Raw genomic sequence first — 27,416 nt, forward strand, 5'->3', positions numbered from 1 at the left:
TATCTCTACACAGTCATAACATAAACTTTTCAGAAGTGTAAGAAGCTTTAGAGATAAATGAAGTCTAATTTTATAAAAGAAAATTGTGATAAGTGAGTTAGTTAAGGTCACATAGATTTTTAAGCAACAAATTTGGAAACGTAAATCAACATTCTTTTCACTATACCATAATATAAAAGTGAGGAATACTTACTAAAAGAATGTTGAACTTATAACATATATCAATTAATGCAAAGAAATAATCCTCATTATATTTAGAATTTATCCCTTACTTTATTACAAAAAGTTGTCCATTGTTTATGCACTAGGACAGGAGGAATTATGCATGTTCTCTGCTTGTTCATCCTGTGTGTCTTCTGTTTTATATATTTGCAAGCCTCCAAGTCATTTGAATTAGTTCCTTTTTGCCATTATGTTGTCATAATATCATGCATAAAATATTGTTGGGATAAAAACAAAGCTCTTCCACATAGAATCACAAATTGTAGGCACTGGGAAAAAATGTAGAGTTCTTATACTATAAACTTCTTATTTTACAGACAAGGAAACAGGCTCAGGGAGTTGAAATATTTTTTCCAAGTGTACAAAACTAATTATTAACAAAGCTGAAGCTATGCCACAAATAATATCTGCCTTCTTTTTCCTCTTTACATTCTCAAGTGAAAAAATAAAATACTAGTTTTAGAAATTTTTGATAACAAACTAAAGTCAAAATTAAGAAATCATAGAAATTAGGAAAACTAATAGGACAATGCTTGTCAATTTGGATATCTTTGTGATAAGCAGGAAGTCATATAATCAAAGAAAAAAAATTACGTAAAATTTGCCTTAATATTCACTAATAAATGTTTAGCGTAAACCTAGTTCCATTACTAACACTCCAAATAACAACTATTTGTATTGTGTTTATGATTCTGTTGTGGTTATTTAGTCTTTCAGAACTACTAAAAGAAAGCTTTGTTTTAGCTACAAGAAAGAATAAGCTTCATTATTTTTATTTTTCTTAATGCAATTCCCATGAATTATCATCAAAAAACAGTGTCAAAAAGAATGAAACCTCCCACAAGACTCGTGCTCATTGTGCAATTACCAAAAAAGTGAGAAATCTATGCACAACATTTGTTTCCAATTTCAATTGACGGAACCAGAATGTGAAGTCATAAATCATTAGTCTCTGTAACCATATTGCTGGATGAGTACCAGCATGACAAGTCCTGGAGCGCTCAATTAGCCCACAGCTTCGGCTGTTCGGGATTCATATCAGTTACCCAACAGTTGGTGTTTGATGGGCAAAGTCTTTCCAGGGGCTTCTGAAAACTTCATTGCTAAACTGCCAACAATAGAATAAAAGCATGCATTGGTCTTTCAGACTGAAAATGAGCAATTACTTTCATACTGTTATTGAAAGCCTGACAGATACAACAAAACAGAAGCAACCATGAGAGTTCTATGATTGGGCATGGAAAATTGGAATAGGAGAGATGAGAAATATTTCAAGGCAATAAAGAGAGTAAACTATAAAATTAACTACTGACATAATTAGGCCTATCTTTCTTTTCAGCTCACTGAATTTGGTGGACCTAAGCCTGTGAGAAAATAGAGAAATTAAGTATAAAAAGGAGTCATGGCGGATGTAATTAAGACTATAAAGGATCCTGTTTAACTGGGAAGGAGAATTCTTGATCAAACCAAGTTCTAACTTTTTAAAGCCATAATTTGACAATTTAATGGCAGATGACATATCCAAAATGCCAGGATCAAATGACTTGTTTGCGATCTATGCTGAGAAAGGTCAGAATCCATTATCTAATTTTACTTTTCTTTGTATTGTATTTATGAAGAAAAAGGTTATTTTTTAGTCAAAGCTGAAGCTAGAAACTTTCACCTTGAACCTCAGAGAGCACTTAGCTGCATCTCCTTCTCAAAAGGACAAAGATTTTGAGTAGAAGTCGGACACCTGCAGAATATTCATTAGTTGCCAGTTTGGAAGAGTTAATCAGGAAAATTGCGTTACTGTATTCTCTCGGTTTTAGTTACACACCTTCAGTTCCTTTCTTAAGGCTTTTCTAATACCTTGCTACTCTGTTTCTCCACTATGCAGCACTCTTAATATCTCTTTAATATAGCTGTTTATCCTATGTAGCTAAGAAGTCTAAAGGTTCCAAGGTCCCAATATCTACTTTCACAGATATCTCTCATCTAATATTTAAGTTACAAATTACATTGGTCTAAATTACATATGGCAGCTGTTTTGTTTTGTGTTTGGTTTGGGAGCGGGGAGGTTTGAAGTTGTGTTGGGAAGAGATCTGAAGCTCCAAGACCACTAGGGCATTTAGAAATTTGGTTGCATTGCCAGTGACTATAAAAGGAACAGATGTAAGGGTTTCTAAAAATTTTTAAAGAATATCTTATCTATAAACTCAGTAATGAAAAGTTGTCTACCGAGATGTTTGGCTCCCAATGGCCATTACGACACTTTGGGTAAGTCATTTTTGGCTAACTACATCGTCACAGGACAGGCCTGACTGATCACCTGGATTCCATCGGTAAGTAGGAGTGACAAAGGGGAAGGAACCGCAAGTTATCAAGAAGCTCTTGCTTCCACTAATTAGACAGCTAGTATTTTTTAACAAAGACAGAAAAAACTCTTTGGTCTCCTCAGCTGTGCTACACACAACATCCATTGGAAGAAAAAATGAAAACAAAATAATGGAAAATACATCCAATATATCAGTGTGATCATAAAGTAATGTAACAGGAGTTGGACACTTTCCAAGTATAATTGTCCTTGTGGGACATGATTCTATGAATGTGAGAATAGAATGTGACTGCCATTAGACTGTTAAGTGCTTTGGCTAATACAACAGGATGCTTACTTTCATCTGAGCATCATGGATTGTTTTGATGCAACATGACGCTGGAATGCAAATGTCAGGCAAATTATGCCTTTTAGATCTGGCCTTTCTAAGTTACGTGGAAATGTGGGCTGTTTTTCCATTCCAAATTGTTTCGGACAAAGCAGAAAGGACTCTGAAGGAGGCACCTTTGCAAGAAGAGTGTTTCTCATGATTTAATTTCCATAGCAATTTAAGGAAATGATGTGGGGGCAGGGACAGGCAGGGAATTGGTAGAATAATTGCTCAGATTTGACAGGGTATGAGAAAGCCGAGTTTCGTGTGTATAACTGGGAAAGCAGTTTCATGTGTATAATATTAACCTCCACACATTTCCAAAATGGCCTCTTTATTCAGCAAGAATCTTCTCAAAATCTATGAATAGTTATTTTGAAGCTGAGTGGCACCATGACAGGTCAGAAAATGCCACAGGGCATAACAACATATATTTTTCAAACCCAATCTCAAGTTTCTTGTAACATCAAGTGAGATGGTTTTAAAATGTATACTGACATCTCTGAAAGATTATAAATTTGTGGTTACTTCTGTCTTCTGTTTTATTAGTAATTCAAGGTGACAATAGTCAACATAAAATTAAACTATGGCTATACCCTACGATGAATTTTTTTTTACACTGGAACACAGAATTCAAATATTTTTTAAATGGTAAGAATTTGGTTGTTAGACAGAATTCAGCCTTCAATAAGATAGGGGATGTCTATAAAGATGGTTCTAGGTGTTACACAGAAATATAAAATATTTTAAATAATAACCATGAGTCTGGGTGACTAAAGCATTATTTTGAAATCGATAGAGGGATGTTGATCTCAGTGGTGCCACTCATCAGAGAATTAAGTGAATCACTTAACCTCTTGGATTCCATTTCCTCATTTGTAACAGCAATAATAATACCACCTTATAGAATTACCATAAAAATCTGTGTCAATTTAAGTGAAGCTTCTCTCACAGGACTAGAGTATGGAATATATTGGATAAACACTTCTTATTATTTATTATTGTCCATAAAGAACCATATACTTGTAGGCATTCTGCCTACCTTGTATAACTTGAAAAAATTACAACTTATTAAGTGGATCAACTGTGATTCCTATTTTTCTATCATTAAGAAAAATAATTGAGTCAACTTTAGGTTAAGCAATGTCGACCAAATGACAGTTTTTAACTTGATAAAATAACATATCTGACTCACTCAGTAGCTCTTTGTGTGCTATAAACACAACCTGAGTCCTTCTAAGAACAGTAATTCAAAACTTAAATTCAAAATAAGACATGAAAAAAGACATTACATTATTAAATGCAAATTGACTGAATGAACCAAAAGACTTTTTAAAAGCGTATTCTAGGAAATAGGCTTTAAAAAAAATAAGTTTTTAAGTGAAGTAACTCTTATTTTTTAGGAAAGAAAATAAAGCTCAGCTTGAATCACTCCACTCCTCTGCTTTAAGTGGCTGTAGAGTTCGCCGTAGCCTTCCGAAAAGTGTCCAAATTCTCACCTGGACATTCAAGTGTGCCCATTGCTTTGTCCCATTGGGCTTTCTACCAAATGAGCTTCTCACTTTACATATCTTAATTTAGACCTCTGTGGATGAGATAAGTGTATTTAATTTTTCCAGAATCTTCTTTCCATTATCATGTCATATCCATTTCTGAATCATTTAAATTCCTAAAATACCAGTGCAAATATCACCTTTCCCACAAATCCATTCTAAATTCACATCTTTTCTCTGAACTCTCATATAAATTCCCCATATCTCCAGTTTGATGATTAGAAATTATATCTTTTTGCCTTGTGTTATTTTTGTTTGTTTATGTGTGATTCTACTAAATTATTCCTTTAGAGCAGAAACCATGTGACTCCTCTTAATGTGAAGAGGCAGAAAGATAAAGTTGAAAGGTCCAAATCTTAGAGAAGGAATCTACTGGCTTGGATGTATGTTGTTTCATTGACCATTGTGTGACCTTGAACAAATTACATCTTCTCTCTTAGTCTCAATTCTTTGCCTACAAGGATGAACAATAAAAAAAGTGCATGAATAAAAGCACTTCTCTTGATAAACGCTACTTATTATTTATTATTGTCCATAAAGAACCATATACTTTACTGCATTCTGCCTACCTTATATAGCTTGGGGGAAAAAAAACATTAAAATTTATTAAGTGGATCAATTGTGATGCCTATTTTTTCTATCATTGGCAATCATAAAAAAAAGAAAGAAAAAAAAAAAAGAAAAGAAAAGAAATACTACAATCTTTCTGCAAGATTTGAAACTCTGATTTTCTACTTGGTAAAACCATCAAAGAGTTATTCTTATTTCCTGACAGCTTACCAAATATCTTATTCAGAAAATCAAAGGGATTAGTTGAATACAGCATGCCATAATGCAAGGAAGTTTGGACTGACAGACAGGAAACCTTAGCTACAGTGGTCGTGGTTCTACTACTTGATGGCTGTGTGATCTCAGGCAAATTCTTCATCAATTGGGACCTCATCTTCTATTTCCCCAAAATGAAGTGGGGGCTTAGAGGTATTCAGTTCTTACAGTTTTTCTCTCCCCCACACCACACCCTGTGGAACTAGCAATAGTCCAGTTCAAACTGTAGGCAGGGAACAAGAACCAAGAAGTAAACAGAAGTGCCCAATTCCCATTTTAAGGTCAGATGACTTCAGTGTAGACCGTTTCATGGGACAGGGCATCAAAAACTGAGATGTCACTTCCACAACAAAGCCTTCCTAAAATCACCACCTGACCCATAGGAATTTCCTCTCAGAGGCAACTTTTTTTGGTACTTCCCTTGTCCACCTTTGCCTTATTTTCTCATTATCTATCGAATATGTATGTTTCCTCTCACAGACTATGGAGTTCTTGAGGGTATGGATTATAGGTATTGCTCTTTTCATTACCACATAGCGATCTTGGCTCAGTAAATATTTTATTACAAATGAATGAATGAACAAATGAGTAAATGTATAAAAAAAATGAGAAGAAACAAAAACGTTACTAGAGCCAAAAGAAAACAGAATTTAAAATATATATAATTCCCACAACATTTACCTGGTTGTTTCATTCCTCAGTAGGTAACCTTTTGTTCTATTTGAATGGTAGAAATTACTATGTTCAGACTAGTATAGTTTTGAATTTTCCTGTTTTGTTGTTAGGGAGATGTGAGATAGAGAAGAAAACAGGTACCAGCTTCTACTGCACTGGAAGCTTTTTCTTTCTGAGTGGCAAGAGATAATTTAATTTTTAGGCTTTTTAGGCTTTTACAACAATGAACATTGATCTCTCTATTTAAGAAAGTGTTTTGCATATCACACCACTTAAAAAGCCTTGTTGATGGCTTCTCAACGGTATAAAATACAAAATATTTCCCCCCAAAATGGAAAGAATTGTTTCAGTATATTTGAATAGGAAGGTAACATCTGCTTAACTGTAGGTGACTCAATATCAAATACCAAAATAAATTTACTTTTAAAATACCAAAATTGTGTATAACTAGCTAAACTCTGGTAAGCATATAATGCCAGACAAAGATCAGGAAATCAGTAGTTGGTGTCTGTTAAAAGTTTTATATCCAAGATAGATCACTCATTTTAATGAAATAATAACTATTATCAGCTAACATGTATTATAGTAGTTATAAAAGTAATTCTCCTTGAGAACTAAAAATTAAATATAAACAAAACTTTACCAGTTTACCCAACAATTTGGATGTAAAAATAGTTCTTAATGATGGCACTTTGAGGACTTAACAATTGTTAAAATCAAACTTTCTAAAAAAAATAAAAATTTGTTGTACCACTTTAAAAATGTGTATCGTCCTCATGCTTACTATGTGCCAGGTGCTATTCTAATAATCTTACATGTAGTGACTTATTTAATTCTTACAACCACCTATGAATAGGTATCATTACCATTCTAAAGATGAGGAAATGATATACAAAGAGGATAATTTCTTGAATGAAATCACATGACTAAGAATTAGGGAGCTATCAATAATAGACATTAATAGAAATTTGTTGAAAAATGAATATATTTTTATTGCCAGTTTGCTGCCTCTGCTGTACACTAGTACTTGTTTCGGGAATATCCCCTCTTCCCTCCATATGCCTACGCCACTCAGCCTTTCTTCCCATATTCCTATCAAAACCTGCTTAAAGATTCTTTTATCTGTACTGATAAATTTCTACAGGGATCTCTCTCGGGATATTTTCATTATCATGAAAAAGTGGATCTATCAATTCAGTTTTAAACATCAACAGATGAGGTACAGAAGAGCCTGATTGTCCATGGGAAAGTGACATTTCCAGGGATTCTGAAATCACATGCACAGTCTGGTCTCCTTGGCCTTGGCATTCAGTTGGCCTAACACCTCAGCCGTCACTGTGTCACACTCCACAATAGGGGAATGGTATATAATCAAAGACACGATCTACTTATTGAGAAATGATTGTAACAATAGTCAGTCCCATGACTCGTGTTTGCCTCCAACAAGGCAGATAGCGCGGTCTAGTGTCCACAAGTGGATGCATGAGGCCAGGGCATGGGGGTATAAGCAAAGATGGCTCCTGACCCAGAGTAAACACAATTAACAAGAGTCCCACTGGTGGAGTGAAGCCTCAGTGCAAACACAATGCCTAGCATTTTCCTCAAAACAACCCTAAACACAAAGGATTTAATTAATCGACCTAGGAACCAATAGCTAGTTTTAAGTGGCATTTAAATGCAAGTCTATCTGACTTTAATATCTATGGGAACCAAGTCTTCTTGATGTCTTTCTCCAAAGTCCTCGACCTTTGATACACACCAAGACACAATCATTCAGGTGATTTAGAACAGCATAATTAAATAAACCCTGACCTAGTCAGTCAGTTATATAACAGTGTGCAGCTGTATTTGGGCCTGAAAAATATAATGAAAACATTTCCTATGCTGTCACCAAATACATCAATGGTTCCATCTCACTTTGGTAGTGCTTTCAAAGTCCTCTTGAAATTTGGGACACTGACTTGAAACTGATTTGATTATGGGAAATACGGTTAATTGGTTTTTGCATTTGAATTAATTGCATAAATGTTCAAAGAACTTTTACAAAGGATTGTGCTCAGTTAAAATTGATGCCATGGGAGACATCACAATTTTTAATATGAACAGTATTATTGTATTCCTAAGGAAAATTTCCTTCCTTCAGAACTTTTGGATATGCAAGCCTGTGACAAATTCTGCTTCTTACCGTGGCTCTCAGCCAGGTGAAGCTCTATCACATGTTCGAGGCAAATGTCTCTTTGTAGATTCATTGATTGCAATCATCAGTAGTTTCTTGAAAACTGGAATGAAATAGCTATGAAATAACAGATGCTTGTTTTATCTTTCCTCAAGCAAACAACGCTGTAGCTACAACTCTTTTTGAAATAACTATCTCATCATGCTCTAATCACAGCTGATGCAAATACCATACAGTTGTAATGTTCTCCTCAAGAAATGTTCATATAAATTAATTTACTCAATTCTCAAGGACAACACATATGACTTAACCATGAAACGTATTATAATGTCCATTTTGCAGATAAAGAAATTGAGGTTTATATATAAAGACTGAATAACTTGTTCATGACCATAGAAGTAGTAAATGAAATGAATATACTTATCATATAATATGTTGTGGATGTTGGTATACAACAGTCACCATTTTAACTACTCATGGGTCCTCAAGAAAGAGGAATATTTATACAAATTTAATTTTTGGTCAAAACATTGAAAACTGTGTGCTAAAACATCCTTATGTGTTAAATCAGTTACTAGTGACTGGACCAAGCTACTGTCCAGCAACTAAACCTCAACTTAATATTTTATTCTTTATTACTTATTGTCAATTTCATAAGGACCTGAGTAAATCAAATACATATTTTGGGTCATTTATTTATCAAAAAAAATGGGTACTAAATGACTCTGTGACCAGCATTATACTAGATGTAGGAAATACAGTGGCAAGCATTACTAACTCAATCCTTGAATTGAAGAGGCCTACAGCTATGGAACAGCCATTAGGAGAGAAATTAATAACAAAGCATGATGAGAACTATAAAAGATGATTTTCAGGGATCTGTGAGATCTAACCTACGTATTTGTCAGGAAATTTCTGCCTGGGAAAGCTGAGATGTGAAGAATAAAAAGGATTTTGCCATTTTAAAGAGAGCAGGGCAAAGTCATATGTTTTATTTTTGGTTCTACTTTACTGCTTTTTGTGAAAGTAAACATTTTGTAAAATAATAGTGCTTATAAATTTAGGAATTTGTGATGGTCTCAGGATGGACCATTGTGAATATTGAGGGTAGATTTTATCCTGAGCTGTCTTCTAATTACTTTACTAGGTTGGTTAGAATATAATGCATTTACAAAGTCAATGATTTGATTGCATTCTTTAATGATGATGTTTTTCCCTGTCGTAAGCATGCAATCTGTGGTCATAACTCTTTCATAAGAAAGACTGCATAGGAGAATGTAGCTGTAAGAATGAAATTTCATTGCTAACGCTGGAAAAAGGTTTCGAAGTACAGACGCTACTGCTATCATATACTTTTTTGTTTACCTTAAAGACATCAGCTTCTTATACAGTTTATATACATACTATGAAAATAGAGTCACAATCTTACATTTCTTTCCTTAGTGTTTGGAACAAAGGATTCATGTTAATTTGTGTTGCTTCTTATAAACATTATAATCTTTTTAAAGTGTCACTAAAAGTTTTTGCAAGATTTGTACTATATGTGTCTGAATATTCAGCAGTTATAGTACTATATTTTACATAACATCTGTTGGAAATATCATTATGTAGAATAGTGAAATTCTAATTGATAACATATTTTAAAAGTCAAATCTAAATTTAAAATTTCTTTTCTGCATAATGGACAACACCAGCTCAACACCAAGAATTATGTTCAGTGAAAGTACAGTTAACACAGAACACAAACAATATGTGCAAAAGAGAATATAGTTTTTTAAAAATACACCCCAAATTATTGATATTTTCAAGACATCTGACACAAAATCCTAGAATGACCCTCTAGAACATTAACACATTTTTTAAAATCACAGAATGTCAAAATTGGATGTAACATTTTAAGGTCAATTCTCTCATTTTATAAATGAAGAAAACTAAGGTTCAGAGTTAATGACCTAACTAAGGTCACAATGCTAGTTAGCAGTAATGTTGGAACAATGCAAGTATCTTGACACAAAGTCTAGTTCTCCTTGGGGGTCACCATGCTACCAGCTTTATATTTCATAGAAAGTTAAAAATATTTCCAAGCAGACTTCCAAATTATTCTTCCACCATTTTGAGTGCATGCCTGTGTTTATAGAGTTTGTAAACCCAAACTACAAATGTGGAAATGTGGAAAAGATAACTCACAACTAAAGAAAACTCAAATTATGTTAATTATAGCTTTTAACCTTTGTTGGTACTGGGTTGATTACTAAATAGTTTGAGAGTCATTGCAAAGATATCTTATAACCCATCATTGGAAAACAAGAAATAGATGAAACTGATGGGAAGTCAGAGATCGATGATCTTGATTTTTCTATTTCTCTCTCTCTGTCTATCTGTCTGCCTGCCTGCCTGCTACAATGAACAGTTTGTAAAGAAGTTAAAATTATTGTATTGCCATGTATAGAGAAACAGTTATTGTAATTTGCTAAACTGAGTAGTTAAATCATTTCTTTTGATGACTGTCATTAAAGACAAAGGATCATGGGTGTTTTTTTTTCTTTTTTTTCCCATACCACATTTCAGCAGGCTATTTGGTCCATTTGTACTGCTGGATTGAGTAAGTGGAAGCAACTCTAAATCAAACCTCTCAATCCAGGAAGAGGAAGACACTGAAGCTGTCCAACGTGTTAACGTGTAAATTGTTTATAATTGCTGTTAGACAAAGGTCACTCTGAAAGTTGACATGCAAAAATGAATGACAAAAAGCTCAGGATAAAGTAGCAAAATGCCTTGCATGTGGTTGGGAAGAATCAATGGAGACTTAAGCTGACAATACTGTTGTGTGTTTTTTTTAATCTTTAAAATAGGAGGGCAGAGAATGCACTTGTGACAAGCAAAAGGCCCATCATCAGGCTGAGAGAGGGCAGAATGCAAGTCTGGAACAGAGGCTTCAGCTGCATATCTAGTAGGGACTGAACATCAGGAAAGTACAGAACGAGGCCTCAGGTGATGAGTTAGGTTACAAAAGTACAGTTACTAGAACTGCAATACAAGAATAATAATTAAGAGGAAGGTGAGCTGAAGTTTAAGAAAACAGAAGGGTTCCTGGCTATAGAAGTGCCAGAGCCAAGATTCAGAACAAACTATAAACTCAGGTAAAAGGGATTTAACTTGCTGTACCCTTACAACTTGGAATCATAGTGCCAAATAATGGTGCCATCCTGAATCTATCTCCATTGTATATGCAAGTAAGTCATATGGACATGTATGTGTGTGTACATTTGCACCTAGGATTATCTTTCACTTAATCTCAATTTCTTTATATTTTTATTTCGATTTTTATAGATTCCCCTTTCTGTTTTATATTTGACCACGGTCACTATCTAAAAACACTAATATGAAAAATTAGTTCCAAATCTATCCGGTAATTCATTTTGTGAATGGAATTTTCTTTATCCCCACTAGCTATTTGGCAAATTAAATTTGGTTAACTGTGCTGATATAAAAAATGACTGAATTCAGGATTGCCACATTTAAAATTACTCTCTTCTGTGTAATGTTTACTGACCACAATCTAACAAATACCTCAGTGGCATATGCCTTTAAGTAAATATCTTAATTGTAGTATCTTTTTCTTAACACGAAAACCAGAAACAAATAAACCAAACAAACAGGAAACAGAAAAACATGGTTTTGAGTTTCTGAGTCATACCTTAATATGATTAAATTATATTTTAAATTTGTATGCTAGGTTAAGGGTATTAAACTATAAAAGTAATTCCTGGGGTAAGTTGGTCACACAAAAAGTAATAAGATATTTCTCTAAAGAATTCGAAGTAGTTGTTTTTTCACTGAACTTAACTGAGCTCTTTTTGAGAGATGTAGGAAATGAATATAAGCATTCCCATTATATGAATAAAAAGACAAAACACACTAGGTGTATATATAGTAAGAATTCCAAATCCAGATAAATGCATGAGACTAAAACAATTCAAAATGTAACAGTCATATTGTATTTTAAACCTTTATAACCTGACTGATTTATAAGCCACTGGAACACACTTCCAACTGGATACAAAATACTCCATTTCTTTTTATGCTATAGCTTAGACTCAATGTAAAGAATAAAAAGAGAGTATCTACTTGGAGTGAAAGAAGTATAGGAAATCGAATAAAAGGTATCATGTTTTTCTGTTGAATTAGCAAAGTATTTTTAAATCAGTAAGAATATGACAAATATATACAAATACAATCCTTATTAAAGTGTAATTTAAAAATTTTTGGAAGAGCAATATTCTTAACAAGTCCATGATATCCGATCCCATAATTTTACCTCAGGATGTAACCTTGGAAAATAATTAGACATATGGGCACAGGTCCATATGCAAAGATATTGACTAATATGTTATTTAATGTTTAACAATATAGGTTTGGTTAAAGAAATTCTGGTGGAGGAGATCCAAGATGGTGGAGTAAATAAACATTGTGCCTACTTCCTTCCATGAACACATTAAAATTACAGCTAAATTATACAACAATCAACCTGGAGAACTATCTGAAGTCTGGTTGAACAGAAGTTTTATAATTAAGGATATAAAAAAGAAGCCACATCAAGACTGATAGGAGGGGTGGAGACACAGAATGGGCCCCACACCTGCGTGGGGCAGATGAGAATCAGGAGGGATATCTTGGACTTGGAGATTCCCCCTGGAGGAGCGAGAGACCCCAGTCCCACACCGACACCCCCAGCCCAGAGTACTGGTGCTGGGAAGAAGAGCTCCCACAACATCTGGCTGTGAAAAATAGTGGGGATTTTGACCATCCAGGTGAGGAAGAAGGCTGCAGAAAACCCAGATGTTCTCTTAAATAGCTTATGTACATACTCTCCTATTCACAGTAGCCACCTTGGGCTCTGACAGAGGGACAGTAATTTGGGGGTGACGGAGGCATACGGGGGACAGACTGAGGTATGTGGCTTCAGAGCAAGGACCAGAACACAGTCACTATTTTCTCTGTGTGGGGTCCTTTTCCCATGCAGTAACCAGACAGACACCACCTTTCCTGTACTGAGCCTTCCCCCCAGGCCAAATCTGAATCTGATTGGCCTGGTGAGTTCTGCTGGGACCCTACCCCACCCAACTTTCCCAAGCTGGAGGAACTTTCTCCACAAGCAGCCAGCCCCACGCGCATTGCATTCTTTCTTGAAAAACTATCAGAGTCCACAAAACCCAGCAGGGTGGCCTCAGAATGGCACTGAGACTTTTGCTGAGCAGCGCCTGGCTCAGCACTGGCACAAAACTAGTCTACATAACTTGCTGTCCACAACTCTTCCCACTCTAGTGACTCCCTGAAACCCTGCCTCACCTAACTCATGTACTATACGAGGATTTATCAGGGGCAAACCTTAAGGGAGCTGGCAGGTGGCAGCAGGCCTCGGGATGTCCCGGCTTTTTGTTGAGCAACCCCAGGCCTGGTACTGGTGGCATTATCAGTTCACAACGTGGCCTCTCCCATGCACCTCCAGGTCTAGCAAACAACCACATATCACTTTGTAGCTCCTACCAGGCAATCCTTAACCTGTCACAGACAGTGGGTAACCTGGGCCTGCCCTGGAGCTTCTCACAAGAGTCCTCAGAACCAACAAACTTGGAGGTTGGCTTCAGACTACAGCAGAGCACCACCCAATTAGCCCCATAAGTGGCAAACACAAAGGGTAGTCTCAACAAGCACCAGAATCCATGGCGGCAAATCTCACTCAGTGGGGTAAGCCCCCACACAGCAACTTATAAACTGTGGACATGGCCAAACCCCTTAGCCAATCAGCCTGAGGGCCAATCCCACCCACGGACATGCCAATAGCAATCAAAGCTCAACTATAACAGAAGGGCACCCAGAACTCACACAAGTCACACTCCTGGAGCACCCGGAGCAGGTGACAAGGGAGACTGTGCCAGGGTCCCACAGAGCACCTACTACATATGGCCACCCAGCCAAGCCTGAGAGACATAGCAGATCTACCTAATACATAGAAACAAACAGAGAGGCAGCCAAAATGAGGAAACAGAAATATATCCCAAATGAAAAACAGGAGGAAACTCCAGAAAAAGAACTAAACCAAATAGAAGCAAGCAATCTACCAGATACAGAGTTAAAAATAATGGTTATAAGGATGCTCAAGGAACTTTGTGAGAACTTCAACAAAGAAGTAGTAAGCGTAAAAAAACAACAACATAGAAACCATAAAAAACAACCCATCAGAAGTGAAGAATACAATAACTGAAATGAAGAATGCACCAGAAGGAACCACCAGCAGACTAGATGAAGCAAAGCATTGGATCAATGATTTGGAAGACAAGGTAGTAGTAAACACCCAATTGAAACAGCAAAACAAAATCCAAAAAATGAGGATAGTTTAAGACACCTCTGGGACAACATCAAGTGTAATAACATTCATATCATAGGGGTACCAGAAAGTAAAGAGAGAAAGCAAGGGATTGAGAACCTAGTTGAAGAAATAATGACTGAAAACTTTTCTAACCTGGTGAAGGAAATAGACATACAAGTCCAGGAAGTACAGAGAGTCCAAACAAGAGGAACCCAAACAGGCCCACACCAAGACACATTATAATTAAAATGGCAAAGGTTAAAGACAAAGAGAAAATCCTAAAAGCAGCAAGAGAAAGGTAACTAGTAACTTATATGGGAGCTCCCATAAGATTGTCAGCTGATTTCTCAACAGGTCAGAAGGAATTGGCACAAAATATTCAAAGTGATGGAAAGCAAGGACCTACAACCAAGATTATTCAGTAAAGCTATCATTTCGAATCAGAGGACAGAGAAAGAGCTTCTTAGACACAAAAATACGAAAGGAGTTCATATGATAATGAACCAGTATTACAAGGAATGTTAGAGGGATTTCTTTAAGATGGTAAAATAAATCAAAATTTGAATAATAAAATGGCAATAGCTATATATTTATCAACAATTACTTTAAATGTAAATGGATTAAATGATCCACTCAAAAGACATAGGAGGGCTGAGTGGATAAAAAAACAAAACCCTTACATATGCTGCCTACAAGAGAATCACTTCAGATTAAAAGACACAGAGATGAAAAGTAAAGGGATGGAAAAAGTTATTTCATGAAAATAGAAAAAATAGAAAGGTAAGGTAGCAATACTTATACTAGACAAAATAAACTTTAAACAAAAGTTGTAACAAAAGACAAAGAAGGACGGAGTAATCCCAATTCAGGGTATTTAGCCGAAGAAACCCAAAACACTACCTCAAGGGAACGTGTGCACCCATATGTCAATTGCAGCATTGTTTACAATGACCCAGATGTGGAGGCAGCCTGGGTGTCTGTCGATGGAAGAATGGATAAAGAGCAGGTGGTACATATAGATAATGTTGCTCAGCCATGGAAGGGTTCTTGCCATCTGCGGCAGCATGGATAGACCTGGAGGGTACTGTGCTGAGTGGAGTGTGTAAGAGAAAGACAGATGCAATGTGGTTTTGATTGTATGTGGAATCCAAAGAACAAAACAAACAAACAAAACAGAAACAAACTTATAGATGCAGAGATGGGAGGGGGGTTGGAGGTAAGTGAAAAAGGGGAAGGGATTAAGAAGTACAAATTTGTTGTTACACAGTAATCACGGGGATATAGTGTATAACATAAGGAATATGAGGTCTGACAATTAAGTTCGCGAACTCATCCTAGAAAAAGTGCTACATACCTCATTGCTGAATATCACTACGATCATCTTCCAAGTGCCCACTTTGAGAAGATATGCACCAATGCCAGCACCTCGTCCATTCTTCAAAGGAATTTTGGAACTGTTTTTTTGGAATGGCCATCGGATCTATCATTGTATTACCTTTGATGTCTTGAATGTCATCAAAACGTCTTCCTTTCAATATTTCCTTTATCTTCAGGTAAAGAAAGAAGTCACTGGGGACCAGATCAGGTGAATAGGGAGGGTGTTCCAATACAGTTATTTGTTTACTGGCTAAAAACTGCCTCACAGACAGTGCCGTGTGAGCTGGTGCATTGTTGTGATGTAAGAGCCATGAATTGTTGGTGAAAAGTTCAGCTCATCTAACTTTTTCATGCAGCCTTTTCAGCACTTCCAAATAGTAAACGTGGTTAACTGTTTGTTCAGTTGGTACAAATTCATAAAGATTAATCCCTCTGATATGAAAAAAGATTAGCAACATCATTGCAACAAGTTCACGAACTTAATTGTTAGAGCTCGCATAATCAATAAAACTGTACTAACAATGTATAGTGTCAGAGGGGTACTAGATTTGTTGGAGTGATAGATGGGAGGGTGTTGGGGACAGGTTGAAAAAGGTGAAGAAATTAAGAAGTGCAGTTGGTAGCTACAAAATAATTATGGGGATGTGAAGTAAAGCACAGGGAATATAGTCAATAATATGGTTATAACTATGTATAGTGCCAGGTGGGTACTAGACTAGTCAGGGGGATCACTTCTTAAATTATATAAATGTCTAACCACTATGCTGTACACCTGAAATTAATATAAAATAATATTGAATGTCAACTGTAATTGATAAATTTAAAAAGAAGGGGGAGGAAAGATGAAGGGGAATAAGAAATCCAAATTTCCAGGTGTAAAACAAATAAGTCATGAGGATGTAATGTACAGCATATGGAATATATTCAATATATTGTGATAGCGTGGTACAGTGTCAGATAGTTGCATGGTAATCACTTCTTTAGGTATATACATGTTGAATAACTATGGTGTATCCCTGAAACTAATATAATATTATGTGTTAGCTATATTTTAATAAAAATCTTTAAAAAATAAAATAAATTGAAAAAAGAAAATAACCATATTTAAAAAAAAGAAATTCTGATGCATCTATATGATTGAATATTATTAAATCATTAAACATTTTAATACTATCTAACAAAATGATATAATAAAACAGCATATGCATGAGTTATAGTTCTTTGGTCACAAGCAACAGGAGTGTTAGGTAATTTAAGCCAAAGAATGTGGTATAGAAGGAGGAGGAGGAAGAGGAGAAAGAAGAAAAAGATAAAGCAAAGTGAGCCAAAATCAGAAGAGGCTGTTTTGAGGATCCAGGCAGTTGTAGCTAATTGTCAGCCTCATCTGCTTACTACTACATGACTCAATTTGTTTGTTTGCTTGTTTGTTTCTCTCTGAATTTCTGTATTCAAAGTGTCAGGAAAGAATCAGATTGGTGTAGTCAATCAAATATCTACCACTTGGCTAGAAAAACTTTACTGGAAGTTCTATGAGTTTAGTATATTTTGAACAAAAGATAATTTTTTTTTTTTTTTTCACAAAATGACTGGAAAACAACAAAAAATTAATAAGGGAATTATTGCGATAATAGTTGTTGTTGTTGTTTTCTGTTTCCCAGTTTTGTACGTTGAGAATTATTTTGCTTTCAGAAAAGTAACAATTTATTTTAAAAGAATGGTTCAAAGAATGGGGCAAGATAGGCTGAGGTAAGGATTGAGTTTATTACTGTATTTTCCTTAAAACTCAGCAATTGAGCATATTCCTGGATGTGTAAACCGGTATTTATTATATCCTTTAAATGATGGAGTTTATTCTTTTGTTTAAAATCAGTACTACATAAAATGCCTCACGTATAAATGCTTTGCCCTTTTCTCTAATGTGTTCCCAAGTTGTTCTTTTTTCTTTTGTTTTTAATGTACAATTTAAATGTGATATTCTATTTTGCAACCAGCATGTTAACCTTTCATTTAAAAGTCTGAATACTAAGATATAGTAAAGTACAACTTTTTTCACCTTTAAAATGTATCTTTTGTTAAATACCAGTTGATTACTAAAATATTTTATGGAAAGATAACATTATTTTTAATTAACTGTTAATTTTTAATTAACTGTTTCAAGTAAAAATATATTTTTTTTTTCAGTTTTAACTTTTGGGTTAATTTTTAAGTTTGATTTTTTAGTTGATTTTGATATATTTTTATTATGATACATTAGTTTTTTTTCCATTAAATATGGAACAAAGCTGTCAAATCAAAAACAAATTCCAAAAGAATTTCATAGGATTTGAAAACTAGTTTTGAAGTTTATTGGAAAGGAATCTTTTAATCCAAGATCATAGCCTTAGGTGATTGTGAGGAAGATGATTAGACCATGAGGAATCCATCCAAGGAAAGAATAAAAAGGTTGTTTTTCTATCTTTTGAAGGATTGAAATGGAAAAAGAAAAAATATTACCGAGGGAAAAATAATTGGAATCGATCTACATGGAATATTTTTAGAATCTATTTTAAGTGTAAAATGAGAGACTTAAGTTTCCAAATTATCTTTGGTTTCTGAACTTCGGTCTATTGATATTTATCATTGTAGACTCTAGCACTTCAAACTGAAATCAGTAAGCATCATATTATTGTTGCACTAGTATGTGTTCCTGATATTGATGAAGGAAGATATTATGTAAATCTTACGAGTTTTGGTTTGTATACAGTATTTTAAAACTTGATTAAAAAGCTTCTTTTCAGAAATGTATGACATTTATAACAGTTTCCTATGAATTCTTCATGACTTTAGTGCTTGCGAAAGGAGACAGATTGACAGCGCCAGCAACTGTTTATCTCTAGGAAAAAGCATCAGCAATTAAAATGTCTACAGGCCTTGGCAAAGCGCCACATCACTACACAAAGGATGGTGGTCTCATCCCCATGGGCTGTTTAATTCTGCAGGGACTCCTGGAAAGAGCCTCATTTGTACACGTGGTTTTCATGTCACAATCCATTAAGAGTTGAAATGGAGTCTGCCGATTAGCTTTACAGCCTGTGGGACAACGTTGGAGAGCAACAGTGAGAGCAGAATAAGCCCTACAATGAAAAGGCCTCTATCAAGCCAGGTTGTGTGTGGCTGAGAGATAAACCAAGTCATCTTGAGAGGGGGCGTGTCTTACAAACCAGGGGATGGCAAACTTAATGTGAAGGGTCAGATACTAAGTATTTTAGTCTTTTTAGGCAACACACAGCCTCTGTACCATATTCTGTGTGTGTGTGTGTGTGTGTGTGTGTGTGTGTGTGTGTGTGTGTGTGTGTGTGTGTGTGTGTGTGTGTGTTATAATCCTTTACAAATATAAAACCCACCCTTGGTGAGAAGGCCTTGTAGAAAGGTCATGAGTTAGATTTGGCCCTCTGGTCTAGTTTATGGACCTGTGTCATAGACAAAGCCATTTGCCTATGCAAGTTATGACTTAATGACTCCCAAAATAGTCTGTACCTCCCTCCAACCTCCTCAAATTTATACTCATCTATCCATATAATTTAATGATTATAGATTTATATCTCGGGTTTAAATTTCCCCTCCTGAAATGAAAATTGTAAATAAGAGAAAAAATTTTAAACCTTCACCTTTACCGTACATGATTTCAATGTATCCATTATATTCTTTTAAATTAAGCCGACTCACATCTCACTCTCTCTCCTACTGTGCCCTAGCTAGGACATAAAGGCAAAGAAAGTCACAACTGTGAATACTCCAGGCAATCACCCAGAATCCTTTTCCTATGCTGTCCATTGGAGGCTGGAGCATGCCTCCTTCCTACAGTTCCTGAATCCTAAAACCTTTCCTCCCTATCTGAAGCTCCTTTGATCCAGTCATCCTTTGTCTCTTATGTTTTGACTTCTGGTCCTTGGCTCCTGGGCTGTCTCCTTGTGATTTGTTTTGTCTTCTCTGGATTTGGCCTCTCCTAATGTCCTAAAGGAGACTAAAATAATGGAATCCACCTTCTTGAATAATATGAGAATTAAATGAGATAATCCAAATTAGGGGTCTAGCATACAGCTACTCAAAAATCAGTATTTATCAATAGGCAGAGGAGGAGAAAGAAAGAACTTCAGGGTTTCCAATGTCTGGCGAGGTAGTTGTGGAGAAGTTGGGAACTTTTCTACATTCCCTCCTCCCTTGTTGGGGCAAGAGCAGAGGAACATAGAAATATAATTATTTCCATCTTTTTCTCAAAGAATCATCTCAGCCTCTGGCTCTGTTATTTAAATTAGCACCAACATGTTCTATACAAAGAATAGAAAAATTTTGTCTAATTTTCTAAGGAATATAAATACAAACTTTTAAATACACTTTTATTAGAAAGGGTTTTGCTATCTCTTCAAGATGCTGATTTCAATTCTTTTGGATATATCCAGAAGTGGGATTGTTGGACCATATGGTAGTTCTATTTTAAATTTTTTGAGGAACCCCCACAGTTTTCCATAGCAGCTTTACCCTTTTATATTCCTACCAATAGTGTACAAAGGTTCCAGTTTCTCAACATCCTGGCCAACGCTTGTAACATTTTAAATTTATTTATTTATTTTTAGACTAGCTATCCTAGCTGATGTGAGGTAATATGTCATTGTGGTTTTGATTTGCATTTCCCTGATAATCAGTGATGTTGAACACCTTTTCCCCCTTTAATAAACCTGTTGTCCATTTATATGTCTTCTTTGGATAAATGTCTATTCAAGTCCTTTGCCCATTTTTCAAATCAGATTTTTTTTTTTTTTTTATTGCTAGTAAGTTATAGGAGTTCCTTGTATACTGGGATATTAACTCCTTATCAGATATATGGTTTTGAAATGTTTTTCCCCTGCACGTCCATGTTCATTGCAGCATTATTCACAATGGCCAAGATATGCAAACAACCTAAATGTCCCTTGATGGATACAAGGATAAAGAAAATATCGTATCTACATACATTGGAATATTATTTAACTTAAAAGAGAAGGAAATCCTCCATTTGTGATAACGTGATGAACCTGGAGGACACTATGCTAAGTGAGATAAACCATTTGGAGGACAAAAACTTCATGGTTTTACTCATATGATGTACTTATATTGTTTAACAGACAGTAGAATGGTGGTTGCCAGGAGGTGGGGGAAGGAGAAAATGGGGAGTTGTACTTCAATGTGTACAGAGTTTCAGTTATGCAGGATGAAGAAGTACTAGAGAGCCCCTGTACAACACAGCGTCCATAGTGAACAATATGTATTGTTAGCAATCGTGCATTGGCCTTTCCTACAAACATAATCAATAGTTCTTTAATAGGCATATTACAATTTAGAAAACTTGGGGGACAAGCCACACACAAATTATCTGTTGTAAGTACCAGAGGTCTAGGTTTCATAATCATTGTTGACTCCCTCCTTCTTTTCCCCTACTACACATTTAAGGGCTGTTTCTCTCAGCAACTGTCATCTCTAGCAAAGAAAGATCTATCCTTTATTGTTTCAGTTAGAGATGCATCATTGGTAGTTTTTTGGATTCTCTGCATGAAACCACCCTTAAGTTGGCTGCACTTTCTCTGGATAAGTGTCTGATCTCTGAACTGATTCCTTGAAATGACTTGGTCTTGAAGTTTTTCTTTCAGTCAGCCATATTTTTTGTGCTTCAGGATTATATTTCTCTCTATTCTAAAACATTCATCATCTTTTTTTGTTATTTCTCTGAGAGATCCAAGCTTCTTTGTTCATCTGCTTCTATAATATTACCCTTCAGGGCCTTTCTACCTCATAAAATCAAAAAACCTTGGCGTCCAATGCCAGTAATTCCTCTTTCACCAGACTCCAAAACTTTCCCTCAGCATGCGTGTGATAAGCACTCCCAATGAAAAAGCAGCCGGCCTGATCAGTTCCCACTGGTCCTGCCCCAACTAAACCATCCCCTTCCTTACATGGCAGCTTTCATATATTTTATATCATCTCTAATCTCCACACAACATAGCCTAATTTCTCCTAGGCATTTTTTTACAAATAAATTTTCCATATCAATTTTCACTAATAGCTCCTACTTCTACTATAGTTCCAATGCTGGAAACTTGGTTTATGACTCATGAAATGTGGTTTCTTTGTACTGTTCCTAGGAGAGTGTTCCAGATGGACTCTGATCAGCTATATATCAGAGGCATTCTTATCACCTTTTATCTCGTCACTGTAATTCTATGTATCAGATGTGATATAATACCATCCATACATTTGGCACCATTTTTACTTTCGAAGGTTAACCTTCTCTCTGTATTTTTTTAATTAATACTTTTTGGGGGGACTAAATTTGGGGTTAATGGTGAAGATTGAGGAGCCTACTAAACCTATCTATGTGGATGTTTCATATATTCTTATTAATTTGTGTCTTATTGGTTTTGGCTTAGACCCAGCCCATCAAGATCTTTTTTATTTTTTTAAATTCCAGTGAAGCTGTCCTGTAATATACTAGTTACTGTGAACAATGTGTGTTATTTTTAGATTTGAGAGTGATGCTTCTACACATGTATTCATTAATAGGGACTTCTTCACCCCCACTCAATCCCTCTGAGGCCTGGGTTCAGGCCTCATATACATTCCTTTTGAATCATCTATCTAAGCATAAGGCCACCTATATCTATATAAGTATTAGTACAACTGTTACTGCTTTAATCATTAATCAAGCCCAGGTGATTGGGAGTTAGAGACAACTGCTTGCTAGCCGGATGTAAGATCACTCTGGATCTCACCCTTAATGTGGCCATCTTATCCTAAGATAACTCCCAATGTACATGCTCGTGTATAATCCCCTCCCCTTGAGTGCAGGAGAAACCTATGACTTCTATTTAGCCAATAACATATAATAAAAGTGATAGGACAGTAACTCCCATGATTGTGTTACAGTATGCATGTGCAACTCCATCTTAGCAACGTGGTGAAAGAGATTCTCTTGCTGGCTTTGAAGTAAGCTGCTATGCTGTGGGAGGGCCTGTGAGGGGGTTGTGGCAAGGAACTGTGGGCATCCTCCAGTAGCTGACAGAGGTCTTCAACTGGCAGCCAGCAAGAAAACTGGGGACTTTAGTCCCCTAAGCACACTGAATTCTGCCAACAACCATGTGATTTTGGAAAAGGACCCCAAACTTCTGAAAGGAACAGTTTGACCTATACTTTTATTATAGTCTTGTGAGAACCTAAGTAGAGGTCCCAGCTGAGCTATGCATGACTACTGACCCATGGAAATTGTATGTATGCATGCTATTTTAAGCCATTAAGTTTGTAGTAATTTGCTATGAGACACAAAAAACGAATATACTTACTGGCTTTGCACCCCTCAGCCTCACCTTCATTTGAGCCTACCTGGCAGCCAGATATGTGGTTCCTGTGATGTACTGAGAACTTTGAAATCAGCATACCTACTATGTGCCTGGTTTGGCATTATGGGCAACAGAAGATAAAGTGATTGTGCTCAGGCAGCTTACAGTCTTATTGTAAAGTCAAGAAGCACCCAGCAACAACAAATTGACCCTGTAGCACATGTTAAAATACTCTAGAAAGTCAAGTAAGGAATGGATATGAAGATTCTACAGAGCAAAACACCAATTCCAACTGCTAAGTATGCAGATAACACCACTTTGAAAAATCTCTATTCCCGATACTCCCAAGAACAAGGAGAAAATTAAACATATAATACATGGTTTTTGACAATCAATAAAGTTATAAGATCCGTATAATACCTAACCGTACTGGCTTGTTGTAAATAATACATGAAAATGAGATAATATATGAAAATGTCCAGTACAGTATCTGGCATAGTTAGTATAATAAAAATAAACCAAAAGAGATAAGATGCTAATTTATATTTACAATGTCAGAGTCCTCTATAAGCAGCAGAAGACTGCCCAAACAATCTCTGCAATATCTGGCTCTTGGAGACTAATCAAGCCTGGAGAGAATCACATAATGTTATGGTACCTCAATAGCTCTCCCATGTCCTTCACCCAAAGGGTTCATTATAGGTGGTCCACAAGACCTCTAAAGCTCCCTGCAATCTGCTTTCGTACATGGTCTTTAAGGTGGCGGCGTGTAGGCTTACTGAGCAGAGGTGGAGAGGGCTTCTCATGATTCCAGTCCTCACTGGGAGGCACAAAGAGCAAGGGATGTGACCCTCAATAGCCGCTTGCAACACCCTCCCACCCATAAGAGCTTTCAAGTAAGCTTTGTGTTGCAAGACCCTTGCAAAAGAGGAACACTTCCTGCAAGAGATATTAATTTTTGATCAATAAAGGTAAAAGGGCCTCTTCCAGAATGTCTAATTGGAACTCAGTAGGAAAATCCACATACCACTCTCTCATTTCTTGTCACAAAATGGTGAAACTAAAACATTCAGTGCACTTATCACACCTTCTGCAAGGAATACGCTTCTATTTCACATTCCTTTTTATTTACCTGGTAAAATATTCTTCTTCTAAAGTTCCCATTTAAATGTTTCCAAAGTCTGAGAAATCTCTCTGACTCTCCAAGGCAATCATTACCCTCATTTGTGTTCATACACTACCTTGCTTATATCTCACCTTGCATTTTAGTTATCAGCAAATGTCTATGCTTCCTCAACATTGTAATGTCCTCTGTGATAGAGACAATGTGTGTGATAGAGGTATTTTTATTAGTGCCCTAACCCAGGGCCTGACTCATCATAAAAATTCAGTATCTATTTGGCCAGCAAATGAAATGATCTATATAAAATATAAACAAATTGAGGTAGAATTCTCCTAGATCACAAAGATGCAATCAGCGTCATAGAAGTGGTAAAGCTCAAAGATAATTATAGTTTGCTTTCAAAAGTTTGCATTAGCCAGGAATCCTCTTACCACAACCACTAGCTATCATCTGAAGATAAAACATAACACATTTAATGATAAAATAATTCTTTGGAGGCATGTTTATTATGTAACGGAATCTACTGATATGATGTTTTAGAATTGTGTTCTCATAAAATAAAATAGGATGAGGAATAAAGAACTGCATGATTTTGACAATACAAGTTAATGACCCAGATTCTTTTTATTACTAGACATCCACAGCATCATCGCTCAGCGAGTGCTTTGGAAAATGAAATCTTAGGAGATCTGATGCCAAAACAGGTCAGCTGGTGGATGTCTCAACTTCAACTTTTCTCAGTATCTGTAACCAGCTCAGAGAGAGTCTAATAATACTAGTTATTTAGCACTTGGTTTCTCCAAAGCTCTTTAAAACATTAAATAATCCATCATCTCCTAACTCCCTGGGAGATGGGAAAGAATTATCATTCTGCATTTACAGATGGAATATTTGAAATGTAAAATAGAATCTCCAAGGCCAGACAGGAACTCAGCACTATGATTGAATAAAAACTCTGAGTTCCCAACATCCAAGCCTTGGCAAAGGAATTTGTCACATTTTTATATAAAGAGCATGGAAACCCAGGAGGGATGCATGAAAGAGAATGATGAATTTTAAACCAATATGAAAATCTATTTAATTTAGGCTGAAGTTAATAGGTAATCAGCTCATTTCCTTCCCCTCCTGTCTGTGAGTAGCTGAGTGTCAGTTCAGCAATTTAGGTGACTTGGAAGACCAACACAGGCTGAATAGTGAAAGAGGTGGGCAAAAGAAAATTTAAGGGACTGAGCTGTCATCTATGCCTTCAGGGAACTTCAAAAAAAAAAAAAAGAAAGAAAGAAAGAAACATTAGCACTAGCAAGGCATTTACCTACTTAGGGTTCTTCTCTACTCTGAGAATAGAGTTTCATGACCCATGGCAGAATTTTATAATCGATTTAAGGAAGTTGTTCATCCAGGGAGGTCTTCTTAGCTCTGAGCTCCTTGATTCACATCCCTGGTAGCATGTGTTTATATCACTCTGACTCTGTTTAATGACTAATCAATGAAAAACTAGGTGTGTCCCACAAATCAACTCTAGACAAGAGTTTGTATGCTGCTTGCCTCACAGAAGTCAAAGTTCATTTCATAAATTCATCATTGAGGAATCTGAGTTGTGATAGCAAGGACAGCTTATATCCCCAGGAAGTAATTTATCTTCCCACAGCCGTGCTCTGGATTTAATAGCTGATAACAGAGCTGTGGGATAAGGAGAGCATTGGCCATAAATGAAATGTTTTCTTCTGGTGTCCCTCATTTGGGCACTATTTGACCTTCAGTGGCTTGTGATTCTGTGAAACGAGGTGGAATCACTACCTGCAGGGGGGCAGAATGAAGAGGGCTGAGAGCAAGTCACAGTGGCTATCTGTTCAGGTGATCTGCAATATCAAGAAGACGGAAAGCTGACTCTTCCCACAGTTCCTCTCTCACCTGCCTGCCCACTTGACAGACCATTACAATCACCAAAGGGAGAAATGGTAAAGAAGAAGCTATTGTCTCCAGGTGGCCAGAGATGGGATGCTCATGTGGCTTTCTGACCCTCCTGGACAGGTATAATATGGATGACAAAAATAAGATATCTTTCATGTCTAAGAGTGGCATAATATGCATCACATTTTTAGACACATTCTTGTTAAAGATCCTCCCCATAACACTGTGAGGGTCGCAGAGCAGGAATATTATCTCCATTTGTTAGATGAAGAAACGGAGGTGCACGAGGCTTCTCTGACTTTCCCAGAGTAGTAACACACTTAGTAAGTGGTTGAGCCAAGATGGAGCTTCAGAACCTCCAATGCCAAATCCGTCTTATTTCTGTGCCCAGGCATCTTTGCACAATTACGTATTCATCCTGGCCTTGACTCCAAATCAAAGCAACCTATGTCCAATCAAATGAGAAAGAGAACTAGATGACCTCTCAGTATCTTTGCAGTGCTAAGTGTCAGTCACCACATTACTAGGTATGGCTGTCTGAAAATATAACCCAAGAATTTAGGAAATAGATTTTCATATCTTTTCCAGATAATTTTGGAAGGAACAATAACAATGGCCTTTTGGTGAGGACCAGGGCATCATACTCCATGAGGAATTATAGATTGTCATAACACTCAATATTTAGGTATGTATTCAAGTACTATGAGCCAGGAGTAAGGGGCTTATAATCTAAAAGGAAAGACTGGCTTTCAGTGAGCAAGTGCACCATGACTCAGCTCCAACAAGTATATTTAATAAATGACAATTCCCTGGATACTGGCTAATAGGTGATGACTCCTTATCAATAAACAAACTACAAATTGGAAGAGAAAAACATGGAAGAAAATAAAGCCACTTTTGTAAACAGTGATTTTCACTAGTTGTGGAGTTGACAAAAAAAGTACTTCTAAGGAAAGGCTGTAAGCTATAGGAAAAAAAAATAATATATATATATATATATATATATATATATATATATATATATATATATATATAATCTGAAAAAAAACACTGTGGCCTCCCTGCCACTTGCCCCTTAAGGAAGTAGGAATCTTTCCAGACTGTTCTGTCACTCTGGGCAGGTGACTGACATAGCTCAGGTGTGCATTTGC

Source organism: Rhinolophus sinicus, linkage group LG01, assembly GCF_036562045.2.
Source record: "Rhinolophus sinicus isolate RSC01 linkage group LG01, ASM3656204v1, whole genome shotgun sequence".
NCBI classification, from domain to species: Eukaryota; Metazoa; Chordata; class Mammalia; order Chiroptera; family Rhinolophidae; genus Rhinolophus; species Rhinolophus sinicus.